We start from the raw sequence: 11393 nt of genomic DNA, 5'->3' as shown, positions 1-11393 counted from the left end.
TTTCTGTCTTAAGTGAACTTCAACCCATATGAGTGTGGAGAGGACTGCAATGTCTGCAGGACACAAATATCTGGACCATATACATGTCACTGCCCCCTCTGTTCATACACCCAGTAATGTTTGTATCACTCACTTCCTCATCATACTAATACAATTAATTTGAAATTTCAAATATTAAAAAACTACTATTTAATCCCAGACTTCTTAAAGGAATAGTTTGGATATTTGAAGTGTGGTTGAGGCACTTCTCCACAGTCAGTATATTACCTGCAGTAGATGGTGGTCAACACAGCCTCAGTTTGGAGAAGCAGCAGGAGTTCCAGTGAAGGAAGCTAAGCTATGTGCTGCTGTGGACAAGGTCAACAGCAAAACATAAAAAAATACACCTAGAAAAAAATTAGTATCAGTTTAAGTGTATCGTGTATGTAGAGTATTTTCATGGCTTTGACTTGCTGTCAGACAGATTTCTAAGAGGGGAAACTGCTGTTATGTAAACCAAATATCGCTTTCTCCAAAGCTACCAATAGTTATCCATTTTTAACACATTTCTTGACTCATACACAGCATCAAGTGTTCTATGTAAAAGTGGCATTTCACATCAGTGTCACTGTGTCCTCAGTGACACAATGCTTCCTTTTGTAACATGTACTTGTCCTTTAGCAGACAGTCATTGTGAGATTTGAGTCATTCTGTGTAAGTTGTAAATAGTTTAATGCACAATGCACATATTTTCTAATATTTTATTTTTATTTCTTAAAAGCTTTATCTCTACAGAATATTTCTATTTTAATTTCTATATTCTATATATCTATATGATTATATTTGTATAAATATATATATATTTATATTCTAGTCTTTCTTGAATGAGTGCAACTGTAACACTAACAATTTCCCTCTTGGGAACAAGAAAGTATTTCTGATTCTGATTCTGATTCTGATTAATTATACACCCACACAAGAACTCACTGCAATGCATGATTTCAGCTGGTACTCACCTCACATCAAGTACCTGGGTGTAAGTTTATCTAAGGACCTGTCACAGTTATTTAATGTTAACTATAACTACATTAACAAAAAAAAAAATATGACCGGTGTGTGGGACCTGCTCCCTCTCAACTTTGGCAGCAGAACAGATCAATTGAAATGAATATTCTTCCTAGATTATTGTATCTTTTCTCATAACTGCCAATAGAAATCCCTCAGAAACAATTCATTTGAGATAAAAAAAAAAGAGACTGAGGGCAAAATTCTCTACTCTTCAGCTGCTGGAAGAGAGAGGGGGCATGGCTCTCCCATCTTTGAGCGATTATTACTAATCAGCTCAGTTGAGACCTTGTGTATAGTGGTGTAACCCATCATGTGTGTCCAAATGGAAAACTATGGGGTTATCTTTAACAGATACACCAGTACAATCACTGCTTGGCTGTGTGGGAAAACCAAAGGAAATATTACAGACAGAGAACCAATGGGTGAATCTCTCACTGAGTGTATGGGAGGAAGTGCTTTAACACTTCCAACTCCAAAAAGAGGTTTAACTGCTGTCATGTTCTCTAAGAACTTGCCATTATCTTCAGTATTTCTCCCCCTAGTGGTTGATTTCGAGTAATTCATTATTATCTTCATGTTGTTTGCTACTGCTGTTTTCATTGGTTGTTTGAGTCACATGATACAGTCAGGTGATCATTTAGAGACTTCATTCGAGAAGTGCTTCAGTGGTGACATGTGGACAGCTTGCAGCTGCAGCTACCTCATCTTTTCCTTCCTCTGTTGTGTCTTGGAGAGCACCGCTTGTAAGTAATTTTTTTGTTGTTAGTTAATCATAGGCATCATGTTTGTATTCTGCAGAGCATTATATGCATTAGTTGATATGTGAACATTAAACCAGCGTAAACTAGCTGTTCAATAGCTTTCCTGCTGCAAGTATGCTAGTGCATTAACAGTTGTGTTTTTGAGCTTTGAACATTATGTATAGTACTTACAAGATGTTTACAAGGTATTTACGGCTATTTACAAATTGTTGAAATGTGGTATTTATACATTATGTTGTAACCATTTACTTCATTTTATGTATAATGTTGTTTGTATAGCATCCACTAATTGGTGCTGTTTTTCTGTATTATTTCAGTTTTACAAAAGAATCTTGTGATGAGAATGACGACAACAGTAAAGGGCATTCCGCTTTACTCCAGCCTCTGACTTTCTCTTCATCTGTGTTAGCTATCTGTCAATTTGTGTACAGACACACACACTGAGGACAGAATAACTGCTTCTTAAACGTCCAGCGTCTGACACTGAATTCACACCAGCATCACAAGCTTATAGATATAAACAATGGATCTTTTATGGTATCACTTCCATATGTAAGATTATTTAAAAAAGGGGAGCTTAATATTTTTAATAACTTATGTCAGACATATGGGCTGGGTGGGCATGACTTTTATAGGTATTTACAACTTCGTGATTACTTCTGTAAAAAGTTAAAAGGCTGTAATCCATCAACAGTTACCCGTATATTTATGGATGCTTATAACTCAGGAAGCAACAAAGACCTTATAAGCAAGTTATATGGTGGCATCACTTCACTGAAGAAGGACACCGCAGACTATATGAAACAACGATGGGAAAAAGAGTTAAATATTGAAATAATGTAAGACATGTGGCTGAATGCCTGGGAAACATGGTCATCCTTAGCCAATTCCAGGACGTCAAGAGACTTGTTGGAAAAATTTAATTCACTTTTTCATTACTCCCAAGCAGAAGTGTAAACAGAATGGCACTCAACTGTGCTGCTGGAAGGAATGTGGAGAGGTTATGGTTGATTATATCCATGTTTTTTGGTCTTGTCCCTCCATTAAGACTTTCTGGAAGGAAATATCATCTCGAAAGGTCTGTGTCTTAATATTTGTACAACATTCACAACCCTTTATCTTGGAAATATCCCAGATGGATTGGGTAAAAATGATGTTTACCTCCTAAAGATCTTGCTGGCAGCAGCAAAAAGGCTGCGTTTTAGCCTCAACATCAGGGATCTCATTTCTAAAATGGACTTCTTGATCTCTTACACATGACTTAAGTAGAAAACCTTGCATTAGTTATTTATAAGACCTTACTTTGACTTGGAAATGATGCTATCTCTAAGCAAAGTTCAGACTTACAAGTGATTTACCTGCTGGTTATTTTATGTTAGTTTGGGACACATATGAGCCCAAGCCTGTGGTAACATTTGTATCAGGTTTACGAACGAAAGAAATTAGAAATTAAAGATATAAGGAATTAATAGCAACACACTCCCCGCTATTTTGTCCACCAAATTACACATGATGTCTGGCTTCAGTCTCAACTACCATCAGTATGATCTCATCTTCCAGTTTGTTTTTTTCTTTTGGTCTATGAATATTCACTGTAAAACATTTTAAAACTTTGAGAAAGCTATTAATTTCAAGGCAGCTACAGTACCCTAACTAAATATCTGAGTTTTAAGTCAGATTCAAACTCATAAGTTTTTTAAAAAGTAAAAAAAACCCCACCTTAATATTTTATTATATTTAATCATTCATTTTTCTTCTTTAGATAAACATGGATCTTTGAGGTCTAGAAACACAAAGAATTCTATATTTTAAGTTCTTCACCCGATTTATTATTTTGGTGCTTGAAAATGAAAGGGTTGTAATTGTAAATATGAAATTATTAACCATTACTCACTTTCACTTAAACAAGTTTACTCAACAAGTTTAGAAATACAAAAAGTCAACTGAAAGATTCATGTTTTCCCCAGGAAAGAAGGAATTATGTCAACAACAGATTATAGTTTGGATGGTTATAGGTTTGGTTGGATGGTTGTGCTTCATGTCTATTTCAAAACTTCAGAGTTTAAGTTTGATACAAAACACAAAAACAAAGAAAAAAAGTTGCCTTTTCTCAACTTTCATTTTTTTTCTCCTTCATAATAAAAGGGTAAATCACTGATTGTAAGGCAGGTCCTGTCAATAAATTCAGTGCAGATTTATAGCTCACAGGTGCATAACTTACAAATTGTCTTGTCACAACCTGAATAAACAAGTTTTTATATTCAGTATCTTCTATGAATCCAAGTTATTGGTGTTGGAAATGATTTCAAGATTAAGTCCAAATCTAAGAATCATTTTTTATAAATGAGGCCCAGGCATATGTAGAGACAGCTATTAGATGTACTTTTGAATGCAAAATTGCTTGCTGGGTAATTTTTAAGTAGCTTGTATGGCTTTATCAACTTGCACCATTTACTGGCAGGTCGAGCTATTTAATTTATGCAGTCTTACCAGAAGCAGGGATAACATGTGTCCCCACCAGGGATAAAAAAAATAAGTGACCATAGGAGGGCGATATGAAAAGCACCCCGCCCTGGCAGTTTCACCCAGGTTGTCATGTTATTAAATAGGAAAATGAAGCAGAAATCCCTCATGGGTGTAGTGACTTTAATTGGAGACAGATCGATTTGTACATCATAACAATGTTCATAAAGTGCAACACAGAAAAAAAACTCAAACAATCCAGCTCCGACTTTTCTCCTCCTCCTCAAATAGTTGACTTGTATTCATATCCTAATATAAGAATATTTCACCGGAGCGCCTCTTGTGGAACACATAAACATTAATTTAAAGTAAAATGACTTCCAGTACAGTATGTGAAGCTCTTTTACCTTCATCAAGTGCACATTTCAGCCTGGGTCCATGTCGTCACGCAGCAGTTTGGATTAGAAATATAGTGCAGCAGGGTTTCATTTGGTGAAGAACACTTGATGTCTTTTAAAAGGACTGTGGCAAGATTCAGTTGAGTGAATGTGAAAGACACCCTGAAATACACAACTTGAAGTTGAAGTAAACCATGTTGGAAAACCCTTTACTCCAGGAACTGTAGATACCTAACTGGAGATGAATTCTAACAGACATCTCCAAAAAATAAATTGATGAATCAACAAGTTTCTTTTTTTTATATATATATATAGAATTGTCAAACAACATGTTTAAATTAGGATTAGGTGGTGAAACTTTTTTTGCACATCACTTTGCTGCTAACCTGCAGTCCCATAACACCATATTAACCTGTAGAGAAGATTAGCTGTATGAAGGCAACAGTGATCTCTCTGAATAAAACTTTACTCTTTGTATTGTCAATGGCAGTTTAACGCTTCAGCCTCAACCCCAACTGCTGAATGCAAAATGCCAGTTACAATATCTGATATCTTAATTGAATAGGTCAACATTATGAGAAATATACTTATTTGCTCTCTTGCTGACAGATGAGAATATTGATACCACTCTGGTGTGTGCAGTGCATATTCAGCTATAGCCAGTAGCCAGTTGTTTAGCTTAGCACACTATAAACGGGGAACAAGCTAACCTCTGCAGTTCAATAATAAACCTACCAGTACCACTATGACTCACTAATGAACACTTTATGTTGTTTTTTCAACCTGTTTGTTACGTCCCTTAGCTCGTGATGGGAAAAGGGAAGGAACATAAAACCAGTTGTAATTGGTAAGTAAAAGTTATTTATTTGTACCGGCAGTTAAAGAGGCAAGTACACAAGGAAAGGAGGCATCAAAGCAGGCGACAGGGCCGGTGAGTGCTGCTCAATTCAGAGAAAAGAATAAAACAAAAAGAGAGCTCCCAAAATGGGGCTTAACGACTTCCTACAGTGGCTAAAACAAACAAAACAAAAGGGAAGCCTGTAGCTATCTACCTTGAGGGGTTTAAACAAAAATACAAACGAGTCAGCACTCCTATGCCTGGTGTAGTCTAATACAAGTTAAAATCCTAGCAAGTGTGTGAGTCAACTTCATCAGTTATTGAACCTGTTCCCTGGCCCAGTCCCTTTCAAAATGAGTACCTCATGCAAAATGACTTAAAACAGAACAGTAACGAGAGGCACGTGTGGCAAGCTGTCTATGGCAGAGGCAGCCGCCCTGACTGGCACGCACACTGGCTTAAATCTCTTTGACTTCCAGCTGCACTCCTGTGATTGGTGGACGGGCAATCAAGGGGCACCAATCAGCAGGCCGAGTGTAGATGGCGCAGGTAACGCCCCGCGTAGCTGGAGGCCAATCACGGGCCGGAGCTCACACACTGCAATACATAACAGAACTACACGGCAAAAGGGTTTAAGCACGGGGGGGGGGGGGGGCGGAAACGGCAGTCCGTAACACTGTTCAAAAACCAAAAGAAGAAGAAGAAGAAAAAAAAGTGTAAAAATGCCATGTTGTTTACCAGGGGTTATGTGTCAGAATATTTCTTGGCTGGGTGTGGGAACTTCTGCTTATTACTGAGGTTTAGAGGTCCTGGTCGGTGTTTTTATTACCTTTTCCACCAAGTCCTCCACCAAGGACTGGTTCAGAGCCAGTGTTTCGCCAGCCACACAACTAGTTCTTGGCCAAGAAACCTGGTTGAGGGTGGCACCTCCACTTTGCTGGTCTAGAACCAAGAACCTTATTTCAAAAGGCTGGGGGCAAGATTATCATGATCATGACCAACAAGACCAACAAGACCTTTGTGGCCGTCATTAAAAAACAAAACAAAACTGAGATAATATAGTGCCTAGTCTGCCTAATCAAAAGAAGAAGAGGAGTTCAGTATGGACATGAAATTGAACCAGCAGTGGCCCATGGAGGAGACTTAATGTCTTCTTGCACTATGGTCCTCCACAGAAGCTCAGAATAAACTAGAGGGAGCTTCAACAACCAAACCAGCATTTGAACAGATACAGGTCAAGGCGACTACAGCTGAGTTCAACAGAACAGATGACCAACAAACTCAAGAAACTGAGACTACAGAGACCAAAAGAAGGACCTTGGGCCATGACCGGGGCCTTGAACTTGGCTACATGAATGCTTAGGGTGATCCTGATCCTGATCCTGTTTTGTATGTATTTATTAGCAAGTTATTAATTTCTCACATCCTATTCCATACACAACACAGCTGTTATGAAGCAAGCATAGCTACTAATTCTTCACATCACTGTGGCCTCAAACATAAACAGACCTTATACTGATGTTTGTAACATTGATATGAGAAATTAGTAACTATGCTTGTTTGGATAATATTAGCAAACCAACCACTGGCTGTTAGCATGCTACTGTCTAACATTGTCAATGGCTCACCTACCAACATCACTTAACATTTGGCTTCACAAAGGGCCAACATGTACAAGGTGGGGTTGACAAGTTTGTCTTTTAAAGCACTGTTCTCTTTGTTTTTGCCTGCACAGCCAACCTAGCTGTCTCCCCAGGCTTCCAATTTTTATGCTAAGCTAAGCTAATGGCTGTGGTAGCTTCATATTTGCCGTAAGAATGTGGTATCAATCTTCTCATTTTCATCAACTCTGCAATAAAACAAATGAGCAAATTTCCCAAAATATCCAACTATTCCTTTTAAATTCATTGCGGAGTTTTTAGTTGACTGTGTAGCTCGGTCAAAAAAACAAAAACACAGAATTAGCATCTCTGTACTACGTTTCCTTGTGCCAATGAATGATGTAGTACTTTTTATAAGTGCTGTTTTATTAAATAATTTCTTCAACTCCAACCCCAAATCCTTCAAGTCTTTTCATTGGCAAACAAAAAGACAATCTTCAATCAATCATGTAACATTTTTTACCAGGAAAAACATTGACACGCACACACGCATGCACACACGCACGCACGCGCACACACACACACACACACACACACACACACACACACACACACACACACACACACACACACACACACACACAGCAGAGCAAATGTAACCACCACACAGTAAGCCTAAAATACAACATCCACAGCTCTAACTTTTTACATTTCCAAACAGCCTTCAAGTGTTCAAAGCAAAAACACCTTAAACAAGCTGAACTCTTAACTTAAAGTTACAAAGTGAACTGATTCCAGCCAGGAGGTTCTGTATATTCATACATGTGTGAAGAGGAAAAAAGAACACATTTTGACTTGGTTACACTTTTTTTGTTTGGAATGACCTTAATGTTACTGTACTGTATATACTCTTAATGTACTCTACCAAAGGAAGTACATGTCCTTTAGGAGTATCAGTCCCCACCCCGACCATTAAGAAGCACAGAACAGATGACAGGAATGCAAAATGATATGAACATATATGAGCTTTGCTTAAGAAACTCAGCTCAACACAGCCGAATCCTATTTGAACTTATACTATCTAACTCAACTAAATACACATTGCAAGCCTTTTAATATGTAATATCCATGGACTGGATATGTATTACAGATATCTGTTATTCATTTCTTCCTAGTCAAAAAGAGCATTTCAGATATCTACAACAACAAAATGTTAGTACTCATAAGTTTAATTTCAGATGTTCAAAAAAAAAACCCCAAACATTCCAACAGATGGCCATACCACATTTGTGGTTATCTGCAGTTGCATTGTTTCAAGTCATAATTCAGATGATCAAATTAGATATCTGAAACTGCATATTCACTAGTCATAAGGCCCATTTAGGATATCTGTAATGACATTTTTACTGGTCGTAGTGTATTCTTGGATATTCAAAATTGATTTACAGATATCTGCAATTCATCCAGTCTAGATTTTAAATGATTTAACAGCTTGCTTTACATTTTTTAAGGATTTTTAGATACTTAAATTTAGATTGATTAGTACAGTCAAAGTTATAGACATCTTGAAATACAATTTCTACTCATAAGAATGTTATTGTGCATATCTTTAATTACCATTTTAAGAATACAATTTTGACCAGGAAAAATGCTATTAGGGATATCTAAAATATAATTACAGTGGAGTGTGATTTGATAAAATGTTACATTGGCTAACTTGTAAACATTTGTGCTAGAAAGTTGAATTTTCAACTTAAGTCCTCAGTATGCTTCAAACAAAGAATTTATTAGATCGTCTAAGGTTGCCATCACACCCTCATTTGGTCTGGACCATGAAAAAATAGATCCAATGTAATTTTTTATTTCTGGTACATTTAATGTTCACACTGGCTACTAAAAAATAAACCAAGAGATGTAAATATGAAGTCTTACGGACCGCCAGGTAGCTCAATTATTGGACAGTTTTGGTGATGTCATCTTACATCATTAGCACTTGATCCATTTGATTAACGACAACCAGAAATTGACTGTAATACTGAAGTTGCTCTGTCTCACTTTTTAATGAGGAACTCCCAAAATACATTGAATACGACATGCACTCAACACATCTGTTTAACTTCCCGTTTAAATCACCAAAATCTTGTGCCAATGTGCACGTTACCATGGTTACCAAATGATTTGCATAAATAAGCCACTTCATTAATATGAAATACCATATCTACCATATCACAAACTGTCTTGCTTGGTCCTAGAGTTCGGCAATATGCTAAAATTTTCCAAGCAATCATCAGCAATTGGTGATATCACCGTGCCCCCACCCACCTTCTCCCGACCTCTTGGGTCTCAGCTGGGACATGTGTGCAAGTGGCGAATTCACTATGTTAGGCATGCTGCGTACGTTCACTACATCCAGTGGACAAAATAAACTTATAAAGCATCTACAAATTACATGTTTTCACACTTATTTTCCATTTTAAATGGAGAAATACAACCGTTCACCTTATGAATTAAAATTTCTCTTTTACTGAACTAATACAAGCTTAATTGCCTCAGAAAAAAAAACACTCCAGTTAAACTTACAGAAAAACATGCAAAACTCACCAAAACCATCTTTGTTAGTCTGTCCACTCTTCCAACAATCACCAACTCTGGTTTGGTCAAAATAAATCCTCACTTTACCGTGGGGAAAGAGTTTAAAGAGTCTGACTCTGCAGGCTGCTTTCTTCTCATTCGTCACCCAGCTCAGCGCACTCATGGTCAGCTGAGTGGGTGTGAACTTTGCCATCGGATGAGAGCGCGGTGTAGAGCAGAGGCTGTCACTCTGCAGACTATTACATTAGCAAAATAAAATGAGAAATATCACCCTAAAAATTGGGCCAAAAAAGCAATCAGCGATGGACTCAGCCCATTGTCGATAGACGATATAGTCGTTCAATTGCCTCAACCCTAGTTGGTCCATTTTGCTTTTTAACTGCAGCTGAAGATCACAAGATCATGCAATAATCCATCTTGTCCGGCTCCAAGCTATCAGTTTGTGTCCACACCAGCGGTGGTGTGAGCCAATCAGCATTCTCGGAGGGACTACTGGCAGCTACAGGCGTGGTTTTAGGTGCGCCAACAACAAGACGCATCCATGGAAATGACTCATCTCATACAAACAATGAGGTTACATGCTGTGATAGTCATCATCATCAGTTATATCAGAATTGGAGAGTATTTCTTCATTGAAATGAGCAAAAAGCAGCAACAATGGAAAATATGTTTTTGCTCTTCTGGCTGGCTTTGGCTTCAGTTCAGTGAGTTGATCTGATCGGTTAAAGTTAGAACGTGTCTGTGACAGATGGTTCATCCAATCACCTGCCAAGTGTTTTCCGAAAGCGCTTGCCCTTTTCCAAACAGTTTCTATGGATGGCTTCCTAGATGGTTCTGAGTAACAAACCATCTGGTGTGTCAGATTATTTTATTTTCACACCACAAACAAACCACAGCAGAGCAGGTGTGGAAGCAGACCCTCCTTTTTAGCTAGTCTTGATGTGGTTGTTTAGTCTGCGCCATATTTCGTTGACATCTTTCACACCTGCCTAAACCAAAACACTAGAGTTTATTTGAAACAAACAAACAAGATGAAGCATTCCACACATGTCTAAGCTCATGTCAATGGTAGAACCAGAGAAGGCAGAGTCCAGCACTGTTTGTAACTAACCAGTTCATTTGAAACATACTGAGACCTTTAGTCAGACCAGAAGGTTTAAGGGAACACAGAGACTCCTTATAGTGAAAGCTGGCTAACATGTTCAAGACAACTAAGTAACAGGTTCAGGAAAGATGTTTGAAAGTCAAGATGAAAATAAGTGAAAGAGGGGAAAGTTAGTATGAGAAAATAACATAATGAATGAATGGTCCCTTAAGTGCAAATACTACTTCTCAGGGAATATTTTTCTGCTCTCAGTCGTTATCTACAAAGCTACAGCAGGTAATGCAGTGAGAGCTGTGCGGAAACCCCAGTGATATTGACAGAATTTATAAAACAAAAACAACAATAATAAAAATGCAGTCATACTCTTAAAATACTTGAACCTAAGTGAGCACAGATAATCACTTTGTACCAAACAATGAGGCACATCATATACTTGCTTCTTACAAACATTAATGCGTGGACAAGTGGCTCCAACACAAGCAGCATCATTCACACATTACTTACCTAGGTCCCCTACTTAATGTGATTAGGGGTACATGTAATTCTACATAACGATATCAGTATGCCTCAAGAATCAGTGGAACTTCC

Source organism: Lutjanus erythropterus, chromosome 19 (assembly GCF_056507025.1).
Source record: "Lutjanus erythropterus isolate fLutEry1 chromosome 19, fLutEry1.hap2, whole genome shotgun sequence".
Classification (NCBI taxonomy): domain Eukaryota; kingdom Metazoa; phylum Chordata; class Actinopteri; order Lutjaniformes; family Lutjanidae; genus Lutjanus; species Lutjanus erythropterus.
This window is presented reverse-complemented; position numbering follows the sequence as displayed.